General features: G+C 38.6%; 2 long non-coding RNA genes across 7 annotated transcripts in view; one reads left to right on the forward strand and one right to left on the reverse strand.

Annotated features, from left to right (window-relative positions):
- The window catches only part of LOC132343373 (uncharacterized), a 29,019-nt gene extending 13,231 nt beyond the window's left edge, over positions 1-15,788 (reverse strand). The window contains exons 1-3 of the long non-coding RNA XR_009492187.1: positions 15,559-15,788; positions 4,885-5,585; positions 550-614 (exon numbers count right to left, since the gene is read on the reverse strand). This is a non-coding gene — a long non-coding RNA (uncharacterized lncRNA). The remainder of the gene's footprint in view (positions 1-549; positions 615-4,884; positions 5,586-15,558) is intronic.
- Positions 1-22,077, forward strand: part of LOC104975415 (uncharacterized) — a 59,168-nt gene that overhangs the window by 24,014 nt on the left and 13,077 nt on the right. For 2 of the 6 annotated variants that reach the window (XR_009492185.1, XR_003031457.2), the window contains exons 5-6: positions 17,577-17,880; positions 20,173-20,277. This is a non-coding gene — a long non-coding RNA (uncharacterized lncRNA). Of the gene's footprint in view, positions 1-10,916; positions 11,187-17,576; positions 18,857-20,172; positions 20,859-22,077 lie in introns of those variants that run through there. The other 4 variants (XR_009492183.1, XR_814177.4, XR_009492184.1 and 1 more) reach the window with 3 other exon arrangements.

The raw sequence follows: 22,077 nt of genomic DNA on the forward strand, positions 1-22,077 counted from the left end.
GATGTTGGAGCCAGGCCTCCTGGGTTCACATCCAACCTCTACCACATCCTGACTTTGTGATGTTGGCAAATTATTTCATCTTTTGTACCTCACTTTCCTCAACTGTGAAATGGGGATAATAATGATATTATTTCACAGGATTAGTGTTACGACTAACTGACTTATTATATGTAAAGTATTTAAAACAAGGCCTGGTACCTATTAAGTACTATATGAATGATTGCTATCAGTGTTATCATTATTCTGAAATCATAATGAACTCTTGCATGCTTTCAGTTTATTTTAAAAGTTACAAATAGTACATCATGATTATATTTCTTTGTTTCTTGGTCCAAAATCATAACCTTAGCAATAAGGTTTTTAAGATCAAAGTCAAATGGGTTATATTTTCTTGTATACCATATATTTTAAAAATTATGTATATTTTAATTTTATTTATAATTGGATAATGAGTTTCTTTTGGAGCCCTTCCCAACCCCACTGAGTTTTGAATTATTTTTTTTCCTTCTTATTGACAAAAAGAATATTTTATCATATTCTCAAAATTACCTGACTTTTCTGTTATACTTGATGATAAAAACTCACTTCCTTCTTGGAGATGGTCCTTTCATAGTCTGTGAAAGATAAAATTGATAAATTGGACTTTATCAAAATTAACAACTTTTGCTTTATAGGAGATACGTTAAGACAATGAAAAGTCTGATTATACCTAGGAGAAAATGTTTGCAAATCACATATCTAAAAAAAAAATGTATGTCTTGGATATATAACAGATTTTTAAAGCTCACCAGTGAAACAGTCAATTATTTTAAAACTGGACAGAAGATCTGAGTAGACACTTTAAACAAGATTTATGGATGCCAAAAACCATATGAAGATAGTCAACATTATTTTTCACTAGGGAAGTGAGTGAAACAGTGAGGAGCTACATAGATTAGAATGGTTAAAATCCAAAAAATTGGGAGTACCAAATGCTGGTGCTCTCATGTGTGCTGGTAGAATGCACAAGGGTGTAGCCGCTTTGGAAGACATTCAGCAATTTCTTATAAAATTAAACACAGACTTGTCATATGACCTAGCATTGCACTCCTAGGTATTTAGCAAGTGGATTTGAAAATGTGTTTACATACAAAAACCTATGTGTGCTTTATTCACAACTGCTGTCTTTTTTTCATAATCATCAAAAAAGTGGAAGCAACCAAGAAATTCTTCAGTAATAGGTAAACATAATTAAAGGATGGTACAGCTATACAATGGGTATGAAAAGCAGGAATAACTATAGATTAATGCTGCAACTTATTTTGTATATTCAACAAGTATGGAATATGAATATGAATACTCATTCAGTGAGTATGTAAAACTCCAATACTTTGGCCACCTGATGTGAAGAACTGACTCATTGGAAAAGACCCTGATGCTGGGAAAGATTGAAGGCAGGAGGAGAAAGGGACGACAGAGGAGGAGATGGTTGGATGGCATCACAGACTCAGTGGACGTGAGTTTGAGTTGGTGTAAGCTGTAAGAGTTGGTGATGGACAGTGAAGCCTGGCCTGCTGCAGTCCATGAGGTCGCAAGAAGTTGGACATGACTGAGTGACTGAACTGTACTGAATGCTACAATATGAATGCATCTTAAATGCATTTTGCTGAATTAAAGAAGCTAGAGACTGAAAAGGCTACATACGAAATGATACCATTCACATGGCCTTTTAGAAAGGGCAAAACTATAGGGATGGAAAGCAGATCAGTGGCTGTCAGAGGTTTGAGGAAGGGGGAGTGTTTGACTTGGGGAAACGGGAGTTTTTAGGGTGATGAACTAAACTGTTGTGGTGGACATACGATGGTACATATTCTTTAAAATTCATAGAACTCTATAGCATAAGAAGTTAATGTATGCAGATTAAAAAAATCAACCAGGAGTTTGAGGGATCCCAAAATGGAATGCAGAGTAATAAAAGAATCTAACAAATATTTTAGAAATGTATATGACATAGTCTCACTGAAGGAATGGGTAAAAAAATGCTTGATGTGAATAACTTTGGAAAAGAATGTTTTGACTCAGAATATGTAACATTAAAGACAAAAGTATACATAAACACTGTACTGTCATTGATAAAGTTGTTTCTCACAGGGGTGCAAATAATTCTGAAACCACTATACAAGTGTACTGGGAATGAATGAGTGTGTAAAAGTATGGTGGCTGATAGCCAGGTTTCTCACCATTGGAAAGGGAGATTGGAGATAAGCATGGGGAAATGCTACAATGAACATAGTAGCTGACTGTTAAGATCATCAAAAGTAAGGTCTTTAGAAACTGTCTCCAGAAAAAGGTGGGAAAACATGATCACTAAATATGATATCCTGAATGGGATCTGGAACAGAAAGGACATTAGGGAGAAATTAGTGAAATCCATGTTAAATGTGTAGTGTGAAGAAATGAAAGTGTTAGTTGCTCAGTCATGTCTGTTTGCAACCTGATGGACTGTAGCCTGCCAGGCTTATAAAGTAAGATGTTAATAATATGGGAAACTGGTATATGGGAACTCTGTACTATCTTGATAACTTTTCTATAAATCAAGCTTTAAATTAAAAGCTTGTTTAAAAGTTAGTTTAAATTAAAAAACCTCAGTAAACAACGTTTAACTTACTATGATTATATAATGCAGAACCAAATAGCTTATACTATTATTACATTTTTTTTGTCTCTGTGTCCAAAATCATGACCCTAAAGAGAATATTTCTAGGATCACGGTCAAATAGATTACTTTTTTTCTTCTACTACATACATTTCTCAAAATTATATAATAGTTCAGTTTTCTTTATAGCTGCATCTTTGACTTTCATATATAGCTTTTTTTCCTCTCTAGAATTTAGAATTACTTTTTTTTTCTTCTAAATGATATAAGAATAAAATACCTTCATTATATTCTCAAAATAATCTGGTTTCTCTGTCATACTCAGTTTTAAGAATCCACTTTCTTCTTGGAGACAGTCTTTTTAGAGGCTTTTGTCTTAGTGTGAGATTTGTTATTCTCTAGGTCTGCCACGTGGTTGTCATTCTGGATCTTTCCTTTCTGTGTCATTGGACTAGATATTCTATTTCTTAGATCCTATGTTTTGTCTCTCACTTCATTTTGCTGAACTGCATCCTTGATGTCTTCAGAACATTGCTTAATAACAAATTTTAGGGTTGATCTGTGTGTGAGAGTGTTTTTGCCTGATCTTTATAGTTGATGGAGCTGTGGGTATAGAATTTTAAGTTCAAAGTTACAAACATTTTTTCTTCAGAACTTTGAAGGCGAAGCACATTGCCTTCAAGCAGTTTGTGTTGTTACCAAGAAGCCTGACTGCTGCTTATTTCTTACCTTCCAGAAGCTTTTAAAATATTTTTCATATATGCCTTATACTAAAGAATAAGTTTCAAGAATGTATCTAAATAAGGATCTTATTTTTATTCATTTGATTGGTGTTTGGTATATAGCTTTTCAATATAAAGACTTGCATTTTACTTAAGTTCTCTGAAATTTGCTTCTATTTAATTATTTCCTCCTCTATCTTTTCTTGATTTTCTCTGTCTGGAACTTCTGTTTATCTGACATTGAATCTTTTAGATTTATATTCCATTTTTTATATCATTTGTTCCATATTTTCCTCTTTCTTTTTGCTGTATGTTCTAGGAAATACCTTTGCCTTTATTTTCTAGTCCTTTCAGAATGTTTTCAGCATTCTTTATAAGGATGATGAACTCTTGACTGAGGTCATGGGGGTAGTGAGCCTTGTGTGTCTCTCATCCTATCATCAGGCTAACCTAGACTTGTTTACATGACAGATGCAAGGATCTAAGTGAGGTAAGCAGTACTGGAAACACTTCTGAACTATACACTTTGAACTGGCTGAGAAATTAACATTGTCACTCTGTTGGACCCTTTTGACCAAAATAAGTCATAAAACCAGCCCAGATTCAAGAAATATTTGGCAAATATTTTGTTTATATTTTTTCTTTCACTGTGAAGGAGCTTTTTAGTTTGATGTAATCCCATTTATTCTTGCTTTTGTTGCTTATGCTTTTGGTATCATATCCATAAAATCATGGTCACATCCAATATCAAGGAGCTGTTACCCTATGTTTTCTTCTAGGACTTGTATAGTTTCAGGTCTTAAGTTTAGCATCCTTTTTGTCATCAGACCACTTGAGTCTGAAATGAATGTTGCAGTTCTGTAAGGTGTCTTATGGAAGTTTTGCAGAAAATTTGGAGAATCTTTAATCTGTATAATGGAGAGTGGCCTTTATCACCAGTCACCAGTGTCATATTTTGCAGTGTTCTCTTCTTTCCCCCTAACTCCTATCTGGATCACTACCCAGACACAATTGCCTTTATTTATTTATTTATTCATTTTTTGCATATGTCTCCTTTTGGCAATAGCCAAATAAATACATTTGCTCACTCTTGAGAATATTATACAAGATTCTAATCTACTTGTCCAAATGGTACCTGTTGTAGATACAAGACCTTCCAGTGTTTTCTGAACAAAGGAAAATTACCTTGACTTATTTTCTTTTCAATAGAATGGGGAAATTTTTTGTGTGTGTGTGAAGTCTTTTGGGTGCATTGAGGTTTCTCTGGGAACAATTTTGGGATAAAGAAACTACTGCATAATCAAAAGAACATGAATATTTCTGCTGTCCAACTGTCTATAAGATTTTGCCTAAAGATTTTTCTTTGAAAAGGGCTATTAAATAGAGCTGCTAAAATAAATAATTAAAAGATAATGTAAATTTCAAAGTAGACTGCAGTAGCAAATTGATAAATAGGACTTTGGGCTGAGTTCTCAGAGCTGAGAACAGAGCATATTAGTGCCTATAGGTTTTAGAGCACGATATTACCTGATCTGTGTAGAGCTTGTTATGGTCACAGTTCTTGCTGGGGAAGCAGTTCTAGGCAGTCCTTGCAGATGTGGCTCAATGCAGTGCCACGGGACTTGTCCAGCTCATCAACAGCTGACTGGTGATGGTTGGACTTAGTACTCCATCCCTCCAGCTGTAGCCAGCCAGGGCCTATGAGGTGCTGCCACGAAGGCACTGCTGGCATAAGGGAAATGGTCATTTGCTGGTTAATGAAACTTTTTCTTTTTTTTTAATTTAAGCAGAAGTTACATTGATATAGGCAGTTGGTTATAGGAGCAAGAATCAGGAAATGCAAGTAAATAACTGAGTCATATCAGTGTTGAAATAATAAAAAAGAGATCCACCAACTCCTGCTACAACTGCCTGAATCTAAATCTTAAAAAATGTTTTTTTCATCTGATCAGGTTCTATTTAAGTTTGATGTACCCTTGTTTTCAAGCATAAGTGAGATTTAGGATACTAGAAGTAATGCTCATGTTTTGTCAGTTTATAGGAGACATTATTTTCTACCTCATTCTTCATACATATCTACTTATCTGAGTGGCTCCAGTTGTTGCACTAGTGATTCTGTTTGAAATTTCCACTATAATCCTTGTCCACTTGAGCTGTAAGAACTGACAGCGTCTTCAGTTGTCATCATGACTCCTTTAGGCATAGAAAGCGCAGTTAAGATTTTGTATCTGTTAGGAAAGGAAGGCTTGGTAAGATAGTGTTTATTTTACAGAGTAATAATCTTTTATCTGAATGTTGTTCTCAATTCTGTTCCAGAAAGTGTCACTGGCAAATAAAAACTTCACTTCTTTTAAAAATATTCTTCTAAAGAGAAAACATATAATAGGGAGTCAGGATTCCATAGAGTTCATGCTATTGGTTTCTAGTGGGCTTGAAATAAGAGATTTAGTAGGTGAAGTTGGAGAGAGAGAGAGAAGAAAGGGGAGGGAAAGGGAAACAGACCGGGAGAGGGAGGAAGAGCAGAAGAGAGGAGAGAGCATCTGAGAGAACACAGTCTTCTTTTCCAGGTTTATGCTTTTCCCATGAACCTGAGAGAATAATCTGGCCTGTATTAACAACCGCAGGCTCTCACTGAGTTTCTGAAGATTTTCTGGAGAGAAATTGTGTTGATATTCTCATGATCACTACCACCTTTGACTGTCAAGTAGATACTGGGGAAAACCTTCTCTCTCCCCAAGGTAAAGGTGGGGTGTGTAAATTAGAAATACAGAATGTGCAGGGAACCCCAGCCTGACCTTTTCTTGCTTTTCTTCCTGATAGCTTTTCTCTCAGATACCACTGAAGTGACACCTTCTGACAACCTCTCTGTGACAGTGCCTCTTGGATGACTTCTTGTTGGCTCTCATCATAGGGGCCTGCCTTTAGCAGTTGTAGTTCTTTAGAGTCCCCAGTAATTCCTAGCTGCAGCTGTTCCCCGTGGTAGTGTTACACCTGGTTTGACCCTAGGCCTCTTGCTTACTCCTGTAGAAACATCGGGTGTTCTCAGCCTTGCTTTTAGCCTCAACTCTCACTAATTACTTCCTTCCTGCTCTCCTACCTTAATGGACTTACTCATACCAATATAGTGGTTTCCCAAATATAACCCACTGTTTGATACCTGCTCCTCTTCATGTCAGTGCCCAACTTTGGTTCAGGGGTTACTTATTTCTGTGATTTCCCAGGTGGAATTAACTACTGCCTCCTTTGTGCTCCGGACAAGGCAATGGCACCACACTCCAGTACACTTGCCTGGAAAATCCCATGGATGGAGGAGCCTGGTAGGCTGCAGTCCATGGGGTCACTAGGAGTCGGACACGACTGAGCGACTTCACTTTCTCTTTTCACTTACATGCATTGGAGAAGGAAATGGCAACCCACTCCAGTGTTCTTGCCTGGAGAATCCCAGGGACGGGGGAGCCTGGTGTGCTGCCGTCTATGGGGTCACACAGAGTCGGACACGACTGAAGCGACTTAGCATAGCATCCTTTGTGCTCCTCATCTGTTCTTTACAACATCTATCATAGCATCTGTAGTTCTTTGTTGTTTATGTCTCCCTTGAATGGAGCAGAAATGAATTATCCCCACCAAGCCCTGCACAAATTTCAGATTCTTGAGCAAATGTTGTTCTTTTAAGCTACTAAATTTGGGGGTAATTTGTTTTGCAGTCGTAGAAACTGAGTTAGATTTTGGTATTTGGAGGTGGGTGCCATGTGACAGAAACCTCAAAATGTAGTGGTGACTGAAGCTAAACTAGATAGGACTAGACAGTGGGCAGAAGGTGGGAGGAAATTGAAGAGAGTGTTAGTGGAAGCCGAATGGTCAAGGAGGATTTCAGTGAAGGTTTAAAGGAAAGTGAGGAAGTATCATTGAGAGCAGGAGAAAAGATCCTTGTTATGTAATAGCAGGAAGTTTAGCAACATTGTCACTTATGGTAATGTGGAAAAGAGAAAATGGTTATAATGAATTGCACAAATTCACAGGTGTTGTCTGGCTGTTTCTTGCTGCTTATAGTAAACTTGACAGGAGGAAGTGCTGTGGTGTGATGGCTTGTATCCCTCAAAATTCATGTGCTGATGACCAGTGTGAAGGTGTTAGGAAACGGGGAGGTACTTAGGGAAGTCCTTAAGTCTGAATGGTGGAGCCCTCAAGAATAAGAGACCATGCAGAGCTCCCTAGCCCTTTCCACCATGTGATAACACAGTGAGAAGGTGGCAGTCTGCCCCCCGGAACGTTCTGGCCTTCACCAGAACCTAACCATGCTGGCACACTGATCTTGGACTTCCAGCCTCCACAGCTGTGAGAAATTAATTTTTGTGGTTTATGAGCCACCAAGCCTCTGGCCATTTGATTAATAGTAGTCCAATTAGACTAAGAGAGAGAAGCTAAGGAAAGAATTGTTAAAGGAACCAGAACTTCCTGAGTTTGAAAATAAAACTCTTTTTTTCTAGTTTCTCCAGGTGGCAGACAATTTCCAAATTAAGAAAAATCTTATGGAAAGAGATTAAATCTAGAGTATTGTGATTTACTCTAGATTCACATGGTTTAACTATGAAACCAAGGAGTGATTGTGACACTCTGATAAGGCCTCAGGAAATTTAATGTCATGCCTCACCAAGGCAAGTAGTCTATCTTGAGGATATACCATGCCTCACACATCTTTACTAAAGGAAAATGTCCTCTAAGAATTTTAACAGAATTGTCTCTCAGGATACCTAGAGGAAGCTCAAGGACATATACTGCAATTTATGAGTGTGATTTTTGTCTGATGGAGTGGATTATAAATTGATTCACAGGAAATCTACACAGTTAAAAGATTTTATTTTTTAGAGAAGTTTTAGGTTCACAACAAAATTCAGCAGAGAGCACAGAGAATTCCCACATACCCCCTGTCCCTCTCGTATACACCTGAATAGCACCTTTGGTAAAATCGATGAACCTGAACATTGATGCATCATTATCACCCCTGGTTTATAGTTTACAGAAGGTTTCACTCTTTTGTATATTCTATGTTGTTGTTCAGTTGCAAATTGTGTCTGACTCTCTGCAATCCTACGAACTGACATGTATCCACTATTCAAGCCCTTAAAAATCCTCCGTGCTTTGTCTTTTCACCTGCCCTATCCCAATCCCTTGTTGTTGTTCAGTCACCAAGTCATGTCTGACTCTTTTTGACCCCATGAGTTGCAGCATGCTAGGCTTCTCTGTCCATCACTATTGCCCTCAGTTTGCTCAAACTCATGTCCATTGAGACAGTGATGCCATCCAACCATCTCATCCTCTGTTGCCCCCTTCTCTTCTTGCCCTCAATTTTCCCCAGCATCAAGGTCTTTTCCAATGAGTCAGCTCTTTGCATCAGGTGGCCAAATTATTGAAGCTTCAGTTTCAGCATCAGTCCTTCCAATGAGTATTTAGGGTTGATTTCCTTTAGGATTGACTAGTTTGATCTCCCTGCTGTACAAGGGACTCTCAAAGGTCTTCTCCAACACCACAGTTCGAAAGTGTCAATTCTTTGGCACTCAGCCTTCTTTATGGTCCAACTCTCACATCCATCCATATATGACTACTGGAAAATAGCTTTGACCGTAGCTTTGACTATACAGACCTTTGTTGGCAAAGTAATGTCTGCTTTTTAATACACTGCCTAAGTTTGTCATAGCTGTTCTTCCAAGGAGTAGGCATCTTTTAATTTCATGGCTGCAGTCATCATCCACATTGATTTTGGAGCCCAAGAAATTAAAATCTGTCACTGTTTCCACATTTCCCCCATCTTATTTGCCTTGAAGTGCTATCATCTGCATATGTGAAGTTCTTGATATTTCTCTGAGCAATTTTGATTCCAGCTTGTGATTCATCCATCCTGACATTTCACATGATGTACTCTGCATATAAGTTAAATAAGCAGGGTGACAATATACAGCCTTGATGTACTCCTTTTCCTATTTGGAACCAGTCCGTTGTTCCATGACAGTTCTAACTATTGCTTCCTGACATGCATACAGATTTCTCAAGAGGCAGATCAGTGGTCTGGTATTCCCATCTCTTTCAGAATTTTCCACAGTTTGTTGTGATCCACACAGTCAAAGATTGGCATAGTCAATAAAATGGAAGTAGATGTTTTTCTGGAACTCTTCTTGGTTGTTTGATGATCCAGTGGATGTTGGCAATTTGATCTTTGGTTCCTCTGCATTTTCTAAAACCAGCGTGAACATCTGGAAGTTCGTGGTTCACGTACTGCTGAAGCCTGGCTTGGAGAATTTTGAACATTACTTTACTAGCGTGTGAGATGAGTCAATTGTGCAGTAGTTTGAACATTCTATGGCATTGCCTTTCTTTGGGATTGGAATGAAAACTGACCTTTTCCAGTCCTGTGGCCACTGCTGAGTTTTCCAAATTTGCTGGCATATTGAGTGCAGCATTTTCACAGAATCATCTTTCAGGATTTGAAAGAGCTCAACTGGAATTGCATCACCTCCACTAGCTTTGTTCATAGTGATGCTTTCTAAGGCCCACTTGACTTCGCATCCAGGATGTCTGGCTCTAGGTCAGTGATCACACCATCGTGATTATCTGGGTCATGAAGATCTTTTTTGTACAGTTCTTCTGTGTATTCTTGCCACCTCTTCTTAATATCTTCTGCTTCTGTAAGGTCTGTACCATTTCTGTCCTTTATTGAGCCCATCTTTGCAAGAAATATTCCCTTGATATCTCTAATTTTCTTGAAGAGATCTCTAGTCTTTCCCATTCTATTTTTTTCCTCTATTTCTTTGCACTTAGGTCAATAATTACTAGGGTCATTTTTTAATACAGTCTTAGTAGCTGAAGTAATTAGAATGGTTTATCATTTTGAATTTATTTTTTTAATTAAGTTCTGGTAATAAAGTTATGCTGGCTTCATGAAATGAATTAAGGCACATTTCATCTTTATGTTTGAATGAAATAATTTAAATAATATTGTAATTATTTGTTCCTAAAAGATAGACTAAGATTTAAAGCTTTTTTGGATGTGTTATTATTATCTAAAATAATAGTCACCTTTCGAATCCCTTCTTTGGTAATTCATCAAGTTGGTTTTCTACGTGGTTTTCTCTGGTTTATTTGTATTTTCTAGGAAATCACACATTTCTTCTATTTCTAGTCTTGCTAATATTTGTTTTGTCCTCACATTTTTAAGCAGGATCATAAATGGTGTATGTGTTTGTATGTGTGTGTATATATCTTGTTTGTTAGTCTTTAAAACAGCATCTTTTGGAATTATTTAGTAACTCTTCTACTGTTTTTCTGCATCATAGATTATTTCTGTTATCTTTATCTGTTGACTCCTCAAATTTTCTTTTAGTTAACTTTGTGCTTTTTAAAAAAATACTTAGGATAAACATGTTGCTGAACTTGTGCTCATTTGTCTTCATAATGAAAGGATTTAGGGACATCAGTTTTTATCTAATTATGGCTTTTTCTGTGTTCTGTAAATTTTTATGGAGTTACTTTTTCATTAATTTCTAAAGTGTTTGTGGGCTTACCAGGTGGCGCTAGTGGATAAAGAACCTGCTTGCCAATGCAGAAGACGCAAGAGACACAAGTTCTGTCCCTAAGTCAGGAAGATCCCCTGGAGGAAGAAATGGCAATCTACTCCAGTATTCTTGCCCTGAGAATACCATGGACATAGGAGCCTAATGGGCTACACTCCCTGGGATTGCAGAGAGTTGGACAGACTGAAGTGACTTAGCATGCACGCAATCACGAGTGTTTGTGATTTTTCTCCTTAATCAGGAGTTAATTTTCAAATCGTTAAGGTATTTCAAACTTTTAAAAATTATTTCTTATATTATTAAATTATGATCAGTGACTGTGACTTGTAATATATTTACTTTTAAGTATATCTTATGGTTTGCTTTGTGGACTTTATTGTACTTTTAGTATTCTCTTTAAGGAATGCTTTTGTATTTTGCCATATATGTAGGCTGAGAATTTTCCAAATCTTTCAGTTATAGTTCCTTTTTGCTTAAGAATTCCATCTTCAAATCATTTCTCTCTTTTCACATTTTGCCATAAGTAGTCAGGAGGAGCCAGGCCACTCCTTCAGTATTTTGCATAGAGATATCCTCAGCTAAATATCCAATTTAATTACTTGCAAGTTCCACCTTCCACAGAACACTAGAACATGAAGTCAGTTCAGTCAAGTTCCTTGCCACTTTATAAGGATCACTTTTTCTCCAGTTTCCAATGACATGTTCCTTATTTCCTTCTGAGACCTATCATAATGGCTTTTGTGGTCCATACTTATACCAACATTCTCCTCAGGGTTACTTAAATATTCTCTAAGAAGACTGAGGTTTTCTTTCCTCTCTTATTTTCTTTCTGAACCCTTAGCATAAATAGCCTTAATGCTCATATTTCTAGTGTGTACCTCTAAACTCTTCCAGCTGCTACCAGTAAACCAGTTGCAAAGTCACTTCCACTTTTTAAGTTATTTGTTATGCCAGCATCCCACTCTCAGTACCAGAATCTGTAGCAGTCAAGGTTCTCCAGAGAAACAGAACTTCTAGGACCTGAGGAATCCCATGATCTACTCTCTATAAACTGCAGACCGGAGAATGGCAGTGGTGTAATTCAGTCTGAGCCTAAAGGCCTGAGAACCAGAGGAGCCAGTGAGGTAAATTCCACTTCAAGGGCAGAAGATGAGATGAGGTGTCTCAGCTCAGTGAAGCTGGAAAAAGAAGCAAATACGTCCTTCCTCCACCTTTTGTTCCATTTAGACCCTCAACGAATCGGATGGTGCCCATCCACAACTGGGCAAGGCATTCCAGTGAGTCTACCAATTCAAATGCTAATCTTATCCAGAAACTCCCTCATAGACCCCAGAAATAATGTTTAATGTGAGTACCTCTTGGCCAATCAAGTTTATGCATGAAATTAACCATCATGCATATAAACATAGGAAAAAAATCACTGAAATTAAACTTTAGAAGATGAATTTAAGGAGAGTCACTCTGGAGATCAATCCAAATTAGTGGATTGGAAAAATCAAGAGGAAGAATATCTAAAAACTATGAACAAATTCATACAGAGAAATAAATTATAACAAAAACATTCAGAGGTTGATTTTCCACATACCATTTCTGTGGACATTATTGGAGCCTGTGCATCATTAAAATACTGGTGTAAATCAAGGAAGAAGAAAACAAAATTGAGGGAACAGGATCCAACATAAAAGAGACAAAGGAATTTGCTGAGTGTGGGTAAAGAGACACATCAAATGATAGCTTTGTAGCAGGCCTGAAAATGAGTTGATATAGATTGTGACAGGTCAGAAAGCTCAAGGAGAGACTTCTTCAAGAAGATGAAATTAATAAAATAACCAGTGGATTTGACTCTATTGGGAAGAGATTTACACAAGCTCTGGAGAATATGGGAGGAAAAATTAATGTTAAAACATAGAAAAAAAATTCTTAATTAGAGAAAATAATCATAGTAAACATGATTCAGCTCTCATAGTATTTACATGGTCAACATAAACAAGATTAATCCAAACAATAGATATGGGTCCTGCAGTATTATCCTGTGGTATTGATACCACAGACCTTTAGAAGAGCTGGCTAGGGGAGCTGTGTGAGGGAGAGAGACTAGGAGAAAATGGATATTGATTTATCATAACTTTATAAGATTTTGGAAGAATGTGGGAACCCAGGTGTGTGTGGGGGGTGGGGTGGGGTGAGAATGGTGGTTATATGTGAAAGAGCTAAATTCTCATCATCTGTATTAATAATACAATGGATATTGATTTATCATAACTTTATAAGATTTTGGAAGAATGTGGGAACCCAGTTGTGTGTGTGTGTGGGGTGGGGTGGGGTGAGAATGGTGGTTATATGTGAAAGAGCTAAATTCTCATAATCTGTATTAATAATAAATATTATCAATAGATAGTAAAGCCAGTAACTGATAGTAAGAACATAAGACTGTAAACATGTTATGTAGAGACTGGGGATAAATACCGGAAACCCAACAGGAAGAACTGAAAGCAGTTGCCTTCTAGGGTGAGAAATTTGAAATGTGTGGAATTGTGAAGTGAACTGAAAGTTGCTCAGTCATGTCTGACTCTTTGTACCCCATGGACTGTAGCCTGCCAGGCTCCTCTGTCCATGGAATTCTCATGGGTTGCCATTCCCTTCTCCAGGGGATCTTCTCAACCCAGGGATCAAACCCAGGTCTCCTGCATTGCAGGCAGATTCTTTACCGTCTGAGCCACCAGGGAAGCCCCTGAAATGTGTGAGGCCTAATGTTTTTCATAACAAGTCTTATAAAATTTTAAATGATGCACATGTGTGACTTTGCCAAAAATACCTTCCCACCAACCCTAGATTAAAAACAAAATGAAATAACAAAAGAAGACATAAACTTAATAGATTCAGGAGATACAAGGAGGAGTTCTACAAGGTTAAAAAAAAAAGAAAATTGTAAGAACTCATATTAGAAGATCTGCATTTTTAAGAATTACCCTATTCCTTTCCCTCAGTCCAAATTTCAATTAGCATTGATGAGGAAAACTAATAGATGTATTCCTATACATTTTTTAAGTTTCAGGGATAACAAAATCTTGCTGGATTCCAGAAAGAAAAAAAAGTTACTTGTGAAGGAAAAAAAAAAATGAGAGTGAGACTAAATTTCTTGCATCGAACTTTGGAGACCAGAAGATGGTAGGATGATGTCACTGAACTAGTGATAGAATTACATCGGTGAATCCTATACTGGGCTGTTATCAGTCACCTGTCAGGGAGAGAGATGTGCAGATGTTTGAGGAGTCAAATATTAGAGGTCTTGAGAAAATACACTAACCAACAAAAGGATTTGAACAGTGACTATGGGAAATGGAAAGATAAGAGAGGAAATGGTGCTAAGTAATGAAGTTGTCAGTATACACATGGTCCAGCTTTAGTGGTTAGAGGCCAGCTTAGAAAATGTTTACTATAAGCTCTAAAGAAATATTCTTTTTTCTCAACCTTTTAACTTGAAAATTTTCAAAATAAAAATCTGAAAGACTTTTACTTAGATTAACCAGTTTCTTTTGCAGTAGAGTGCTTCCTATTCTTTAGAAATGGCTGATTCTAGGGCAGGAAAAATAGCTGAGCCTGCATTTTTTTTTTAACATGACAAAGAAATGTGCCGTGATAAAAGGGCAGAGAGTGCATACAAAAAGATTTATTGCTGAGTGTCTTGAAAAACCACCTGTCAGGGAGTGAACAAAGCGGGATTGGAAGAGGAGGAAGTTCAGTTGTGATGCATTTTATCTTCGGCACTGTGAGCTCTAGACCTGATATGGTCCAGCTCTGACTGTTGTATTTGTCCATTTGTCAAAATTGGACAAAGGAGTATGAAGAGATAGATCCCTTTCATATATGCCCATCATATGACAAACATACGTTTGTCATCTGGCAATAAAAAATACCCTGCACTTCTGTGACAAGAAGCCCTACCTCTTTCTGATGACCAAGATCAATTACTCCTGCCAGATTTGTTTCTTGGCTCAAGATACTTGGAGTGACCAGGCGACAGTTGTAACTTAAAGTTTAATGGGCTCTGTCCCTTGGTGAGAACAGGACTTCCAGATTCATAGAACCTAGCATTGCAGGGAAAGGAAATATAAATTTCTAAATGGGCGCTGGGACTGAGAAGGCCATTCCTGGTTCTTCCCCTTGTTTCTTGCCTACATGTATGTTACTTCTTACAGATGCGATAGCATAATGTTTACTGATTTAGGGCATAACTACAACCCAGAGGAGGGTGTCCTATCTTCACATGGTATCATCACCTCAACCATGCCTTCAGAATGCTTTTCGAGCATTCCAGATCACCATCTCCGATTGGCAGCTTCTGAACATTGTGGTATGTAATAGGAATAGTGCACCGAGCAATCTGTATTGACATCTCCCTTGCTTTAGTACATCTGTTTGGTCGGTAGCAAAGCTCCGTAGGATATAAAGTGAACCAGAAACATTGTTAAATCTCAGGTACTGGTGTTAAGTATCTGTCTTCTTTCCTTATTCCATTTGTTTTTAATTTAGGTTTGGGAGTTTATTTTTGGCAAAGTCATAAATGTGCATCATTTAAAATTTTTAAGTCACAAGCTCACATTTATACTTGTGGTCAGGAAAGGCAAATCCATACCTTTAATAAGTGTTGATTCTGGTCAAAGTGAATCACTGCCCCTTTCAGAGTGGAAAAGAGTCCAGTGTAATCAGTTCACCCTGTCTGATGGTCTCCTGGGGGAAATGTTCTATACTGGGGGTTCAGCTTTGGTCTCTTTCAGATTATATAAACTGTTTTAGGACTTAGCTAGATCAGCCTTGGTAAGAGGGAGCCCAGACTGTTGGGCCCATGCATAGTCGCTGTTTCTGCCACCCTGGCAGCTTAGCCCATTATGCCAGCACTAAGGTGGTCAGTGACATGCTGGATGATGTCAGCTGGTTAGTATTCTGTATACTTGGTTGTTTAGTGCCTCTTCCATGGTGGAGTACTTTCTGATGGGTGTTAATATTAATAATATGTTAATACAAAGATTCTCAGTTTATGTCCTTTCCCACAGGACTATCCTCATGCCCTGTTCCCAGGAAAACCAGTCAAGAGACTTTAATCTTTTAGATGAAATTAAAGAGGCCCTGAGCTAGCAGAGTGGCAGAGACTATAAATAAATGTTATATCTGAACAGTATTTCAGGTTAGGCTTGTGATACTTTAGAGACTCCAAAATTTTCAATCTGATTAATTATGAGGATTAGAAATTCATCTTAACTGAGGCAAAGGATTTAGGAAAAAGTTGGTCTGTAGGTGAGACAGATACATTTTATTTATTTATTTTTATTGGCGGATACTTGCTTTACAGTGTTTTTGGTTTCTGCTGTACAACAGCATTAATCAGCTGTAAGTATACATCTGTCCCCTCCCTCTTGAGCCTCTCTCCCTCCTGTCCCCCTGTCCTACCCTCTAGGTCGCTGTGGAGCAGCAAGCTGCATTACACAGCAGCTTCACACTAGCTGTTTTATACATGGCAGTGTGTTTATGTCGATGCCACTCTCTTAATTCATTCCACCTTCTCCTTCCTCTGCTGTGTCCTCACGTCTGTTCTCTACATCTGTGTGTCTGTTCCTGGTCTGGAACTCAAGAAAGAGGTCAGAATTAGAGACACATAGCCATGTCATAGGGCTACCCATTTCACAACTCAGAACTGCAGGGAAAAGTTTATTTGCTATCACTGCTCTAATTCACCCTCTACAAGTCTCAATTTGCTGGTTATTGGGGGATTGGTAGTATGAGGGAACAAACAACAGTAACAAAAAACACAAAGAAATTGCCAGGTTTTAAACTTAGGCTCGTGTAAGCATTTAAACATTTCCTTTCAGGTTTCAGTAGTGTTTAATGTCTTAGTAGAACTGCTCTTAAGCGTTTCTCTCTAAGATGTTATCTGAGTATATGATGGAGAGGTGGCTTCTGTGATCTTCTGGCTTGAAGAAGGCAGGATTCGCAGATTTCTATATTGTCACAAGGTTCCTCTGTTCACCATGGTGATATCCTCTGTCAGTTGCTGCTCTTCTGTTTGGACTCCTGTCCTTTAGTTTGGTCAGAGCCTAGTGATGCTTCTTGGCTCTCAAGACCTCTGGTATTAGAGACCACTCTGAAATCTGGCAGTGAGTTGGGGTCAGTTCAGCTTGGGTGGCTCACTTCGAGCCATGACCCTCAGCCTCACACAGAAACCTCAACTGGCAATCTCCCTAGCTAGATAGTCTGGGGTTAACCTATGCCAGCCTTGGAGAAACTAAGCTCAGAGTGCCTCTCTAACAAGACTCAATTGCAAAGTTTTTGTTACCATATTTTGATACTTTCCTATTTATTTGCTGTTTGTTTAGTATTTGTCACTACCTACCCTTCCCTTACAGTATCCATGTACACAAGAATATCAACTCATAATAATGGGGACCTTCTCAGTCTTGTTCATCACTGAATCACAAACTCCAAGGATAAGTACCTGTCACATGGTTGGCCCTTAATAGATTTTTGTTAATGAAGGACAGAAATAATAGGTGAAATCCCTAAGTAAGAGTATATCAAGTGAGAACAAGATGAGGACTAAACTGTTTAGTCCTAAACAGTTCTAGAAGAACTAAACTGTTCTTCTACCTTCTCTTTTAGAGGTAAGAAGAAGAGGTTCCAGGGAAGAAAACTGAGAACTGATTGAGAAGTATGAAGAGGATGGAGTGCAGAAGATGGGGAGAAGCATGTTCAGTCGAGTGTGATAATCCCTATTGCCCAAAGTGTCAGGAGTTGAGTCGGAGTAACTGAAGCTGACAAGTCTGTTGATGATAGGTAATCTGGAGGAGGAAAGCAGTATCAAGATACAAGTCTGAGAAAACTCAGGTCTCAAGAAATTGTGCCATCAAAGGGAGAAGAGAACTGTGGCAGCAAGTAAAATCTTTTATGAAGATTGATGGTGAAGGTAAGAAGGACTTAGGATTTGTCGCTGGGCTCTTCAGAAACAGGACTCAATGGAGGGCTCTTTTCCCCCCAAGACAGAAGAAGCTTGGTGTTTTGATACATAGGGAGGAAGGTGAGGAAAAGAGGAGAAAGACTGAAGAAAGATAATTTATGAGTTAAGGTCTCAGAACTTAACTGGAAAAGGATGAGATCAACCTTGGAATGGAAGGCAAGAAGGAAAGAGGAATGAGTGGGAAATAGAAGGTGTGAGGCAAATGGGAAGAACATACAGGAATTTCCATCAGCTTTTGCTTAATGAAATAGAGGTATCCAGATTATCTGCTAAGGGTACTTGTATATAGACCCCTGTAAGAATTGGTCTCCTACCTCCCACACTTCATTTGCATGTTCTTTGACTATCTCCTGACTGAGGGTAAACAGCCAGGCTCCCTGGAAGTGCCTTTCCAGAGAGTTCTGAAGAAGAGAACTCTAGTTCTTGTTCAAACTCAGGGGACTTGGGTGCCCTGGAGTTCCACAGAATTCATATGCAGATCTCAATAGATCTCAAACTCAGCTCTGTTTGTGATCCTGGGTTATGTAACTAACATGGATAATTCAAATATCACAACTTTCAGTTTCTTTTGTACCTCAACAATGGGGACTCATTATCAAATAGATAAAATTTATTTACTCTGAATGTTTTGTCTTCATTGGTGCTCTTAACTGATGAGAGAGTCCATCAGTATCTTGTTTTGGATTACCTTATAAAAATGAAGAGTTTATGGATTATATGCTGATGGAAAAATTACCTACTGAGGTAGCTTCATATTTGTTCTTTACTGATTTCATGTATATGAATTTTGCAAAATGTGAGTTTTTTGAATGAGCGCACACACACACACACACACACACATATATAAGGAAGTACATAATGTGCATATCTGAAGCCAAAATATTTAAAGTTATTTTGAATTAATAAAAGTTTATATGTAATAATATTTACTTTGCTTGTGCTTTTTTGACTGTCATTCATTTATTCATTTACCAAATACTTACTGGCTACAATGTATAGGTTCTGTTCCAGGTACTAGGAGTATAAATGCACCAAAGATACAGTCCCTGAGTTTCAAGGAATTTATGGTCTGGTTATAGGAGACAGATGTTGTAATAAAACAAGTACTGTGGTGTATTGTATGTGCTAAGAAAGAAATATGTACAGGATGAACTAGGGCCTGAGGGAGGGAGCAGTCAATTTCTGTTTCAGAAGGGTGAGAACTTGCTGTCAAAAAGTTTTGAAGTAGGAGGCAGATTGCCCTGCAACCGGGGTAAAGCAATTGGAGATTCATTCCCTATGAACTGAAACTCTCAAGAAGAGAAAAGCAGGATAATTAAGGGAGGAGGCTGGACCCTGCCCAAACTCCCCGACCACAGATGCACAGAAAAGTCTCCTTGGATGTTAAAGGAGGAGTTATGTCAAAGGATGTTCTGTACCCGTACTCCTTTTTGGTAAAATCCATCTTGGCTAAGAGATGTGTGTGCACACATGGGAGGACCCTAAGATATACCAAATATGGACATAACCAGCCAGCAAAACCACTGGCTGAAGGAAACCTGTAAGAAATATCCCATAAAGTTAATCCAAACTGCCACGACAGTGCAACTCAGGGACTGTCTCTCTGAGTGCTCGTGTCTGTTCACACGTACTATACTCTTTTCCCTCTTAATAAATACTTCACATGCTTCACTACTTTCTGTATCTTTGTGGAAATTCTTTTCTGCAAAGCCGAAAGGCCCATGTCATGGACCACTGGTCTAGTGGGTAGGAACTGATGTTTTCACTGCCGTGACCCCGCCTCAATCTCTCCTTGGGAACCCACCCCCTGCCCCAGTCCCCACCCCCAAGCCACTGCAGGCCAAGGCCACCCACCTTGGGTAAGTTTTACTGATGAAATGGTGCCTGAATCTTGAAAAGTAAGAAAGTGTTTTTGTTAAGTTTGCCATTAGATAATACGAAGTCTTTGAGGACAAAGAACTTCCTTTTAAACAAGTTTGTATTCTAGCACAAAGGAAGAATTTGCCAATAAATGAAAGTCTCTTAAGGTTTCTAAACAATTTCAAATTTAAAACTACTGAATGTTATAAAGGTATTTCTGTTTTCAAATACCAGCAGGTGGCAATATTACCCCATGAAAAAAGACTGATCGCCAAAAGCTGAAAATGTCTTTCCTGAATTTCTGTATCTGGTAATGAGGGTGTTCTGAATTAAAAATGGATAAGAAAAACTAAGTTTGAATTTTTTAATTTTTCTCAACAGGCTAATTGAAAATGCCAGTGTTGGAACCCCACCCCCCTCCTCCTTCCCATTCATCCTGAGCCCAAGAGATCTCCATAAAATTGACCTGGATGCCTTTCATTCAAGGTTTGTGGGAGTCTGAAGCCCGTCTCAAGATTTCTCCACTACACTGAGCCAGGAAGAAAAACCGAGCTCCCTGTCTGATGTCCAGTAAAAGCCAATTTACAGAAAATATTCATGAATCTAAGAGATGTTAGTGACGATTTGGGGAAAGGATAAAGGATAGAGTTTATACACCAGCAGTGTAAACAAGCACAAGTGAATTGGCCTCCCAGGTCTCAAAATGCCCTTCAGCTGTGCAACATCTTGGAGTTTCACTGAATTCTTTTGTTTCAGCCCTTCATCTGGTTGGCTCCTCTTTTACCCTTCTAGGCCTTGGAACTTCAATTTCTTTTCCTTTTCTCCTCTCCCCCTCTCTCCATCTCCTTCCTATTTCCCTGTTTCCTCTCCCTGCCTCTGCCTCTCCTCTTCCCTTTTCTTTCTCCTGGTCTTGCACCCCCAAAACCCACTAAGATTGCCTACAGTAAAGGGCTCTTCCCTCTGTGTGATCCCCACTTCCTTAAAGGCATTAGCAGCAGTTTATTACCTTGAAACAGAAGGCAGACCAATTTTTCAGTTTTCAGTGTAATAAAAATACTTGAAATACATGCCCTGCAGATATTAAAAAGAATCCCCAAGGCTGTGATTTTGGTTTTCAGCTGGTGTTTGCAGGTTTTTCTTTAGTAGGGTAATGTTAAGTGAGCTTGTTAGGGTCCTCTGCACCTCTCTGCATCTTCCATGTGCCTACAAAATAAACTGCCCTTGTAGCTCAGCTGGTAAAGAATCCACCTGCAATGTGGGAGACCTGGATTCTTTCCCTGGGTTGGGAAGATCCCCTGGAGAAGGGAAAGGCTAACCACTTCAGTATTCTGGCCTGGAGAACTGTATAGTCCGTGAGGTCACAAAGAGTTGGACACGACTGAGCAACTTTCACTTTCGTCCATGATCTATCATACTTGCATTATTTGCCATGGATTTTTTTTGAAGGCGATGGCACCCCACTTCAGTACTCTTGCCTGGAAAATCCCATGGATGGAGGAGCCTGGTGGGCTGCAGTCCATGGGGTCGCTGAGGGTCGGACTCGACTGAGTGACTTCACTTTCACTTTTCACTTTCATGCATTGGAGAAGGAAATGGCAACCCACTCCAGTGTTCTTGCCTGGAGAATCCCAGGGATGGGGGAGCCTGGTGGGCTGCCGTCTATGGGGTCGCACAGAGTTGGACATGACTGAAGCGACTTAACAGCAGCAGCAGCAGCAATACAAAAAATATTGGAATCTGTCACCTAGAATCTATGATTGTTAACATTTTGTTGTATTTACCTTCTGTGCATCTAAGTTTCTGATGCATTTCAGACTAAGTTGCAGACATAGGTACTTTTCACTCCTAGACATTTTGGCGTTCATGTAATTTTTTTTCTAGGTAAAATTTATATAACTGATATTCAGATTTTAAGTATACTATTAGATAAGTTTTGAGCAATGCAAAAGCCTGGGTTATCTAAACCCCTATTGAAATATAGAAAATTTCCATAAAGGATATGTTTGTTTGTTAGTTTTTCCATACACAAGGAGTGTAAAATGGTTAAGTTCTGGACATTTCCAGGTCTGAGTACACTATTGGTAAGAAATTGCTTATTATAGTGTAATGGATTTAAAGTGAGTTGTATAGGTATAGAAACCCAGTTCAAATTAAGCTCTGCATCTGTGCTTTTTGCTGTTTCAATTTAGCTCTGACTTTACAAGCAAGCAGAAACACTCAAGCAAAGTGGGCACTGCCTGTCAGTTAAGAGCAGGAGCTAGGTCTGTTTTTTGATACGTATCTCAA

Source organism: Bos taurus, chromosome 21, assembly GCF_002263795.3.
Source record: "Bos taurus isolate L1 Dominette 01449 registration number 42190680 breed Hereford chromosome 21, ARS-UCD2.0, whole genome shotgun sequence".
In the NCBI taxonomy this organism is placed as follows: Eukaryota; Metazoa; Chordata; class Mammalia; order Artiodactyla; family Bovidae; genus Bos; species Bos taurus.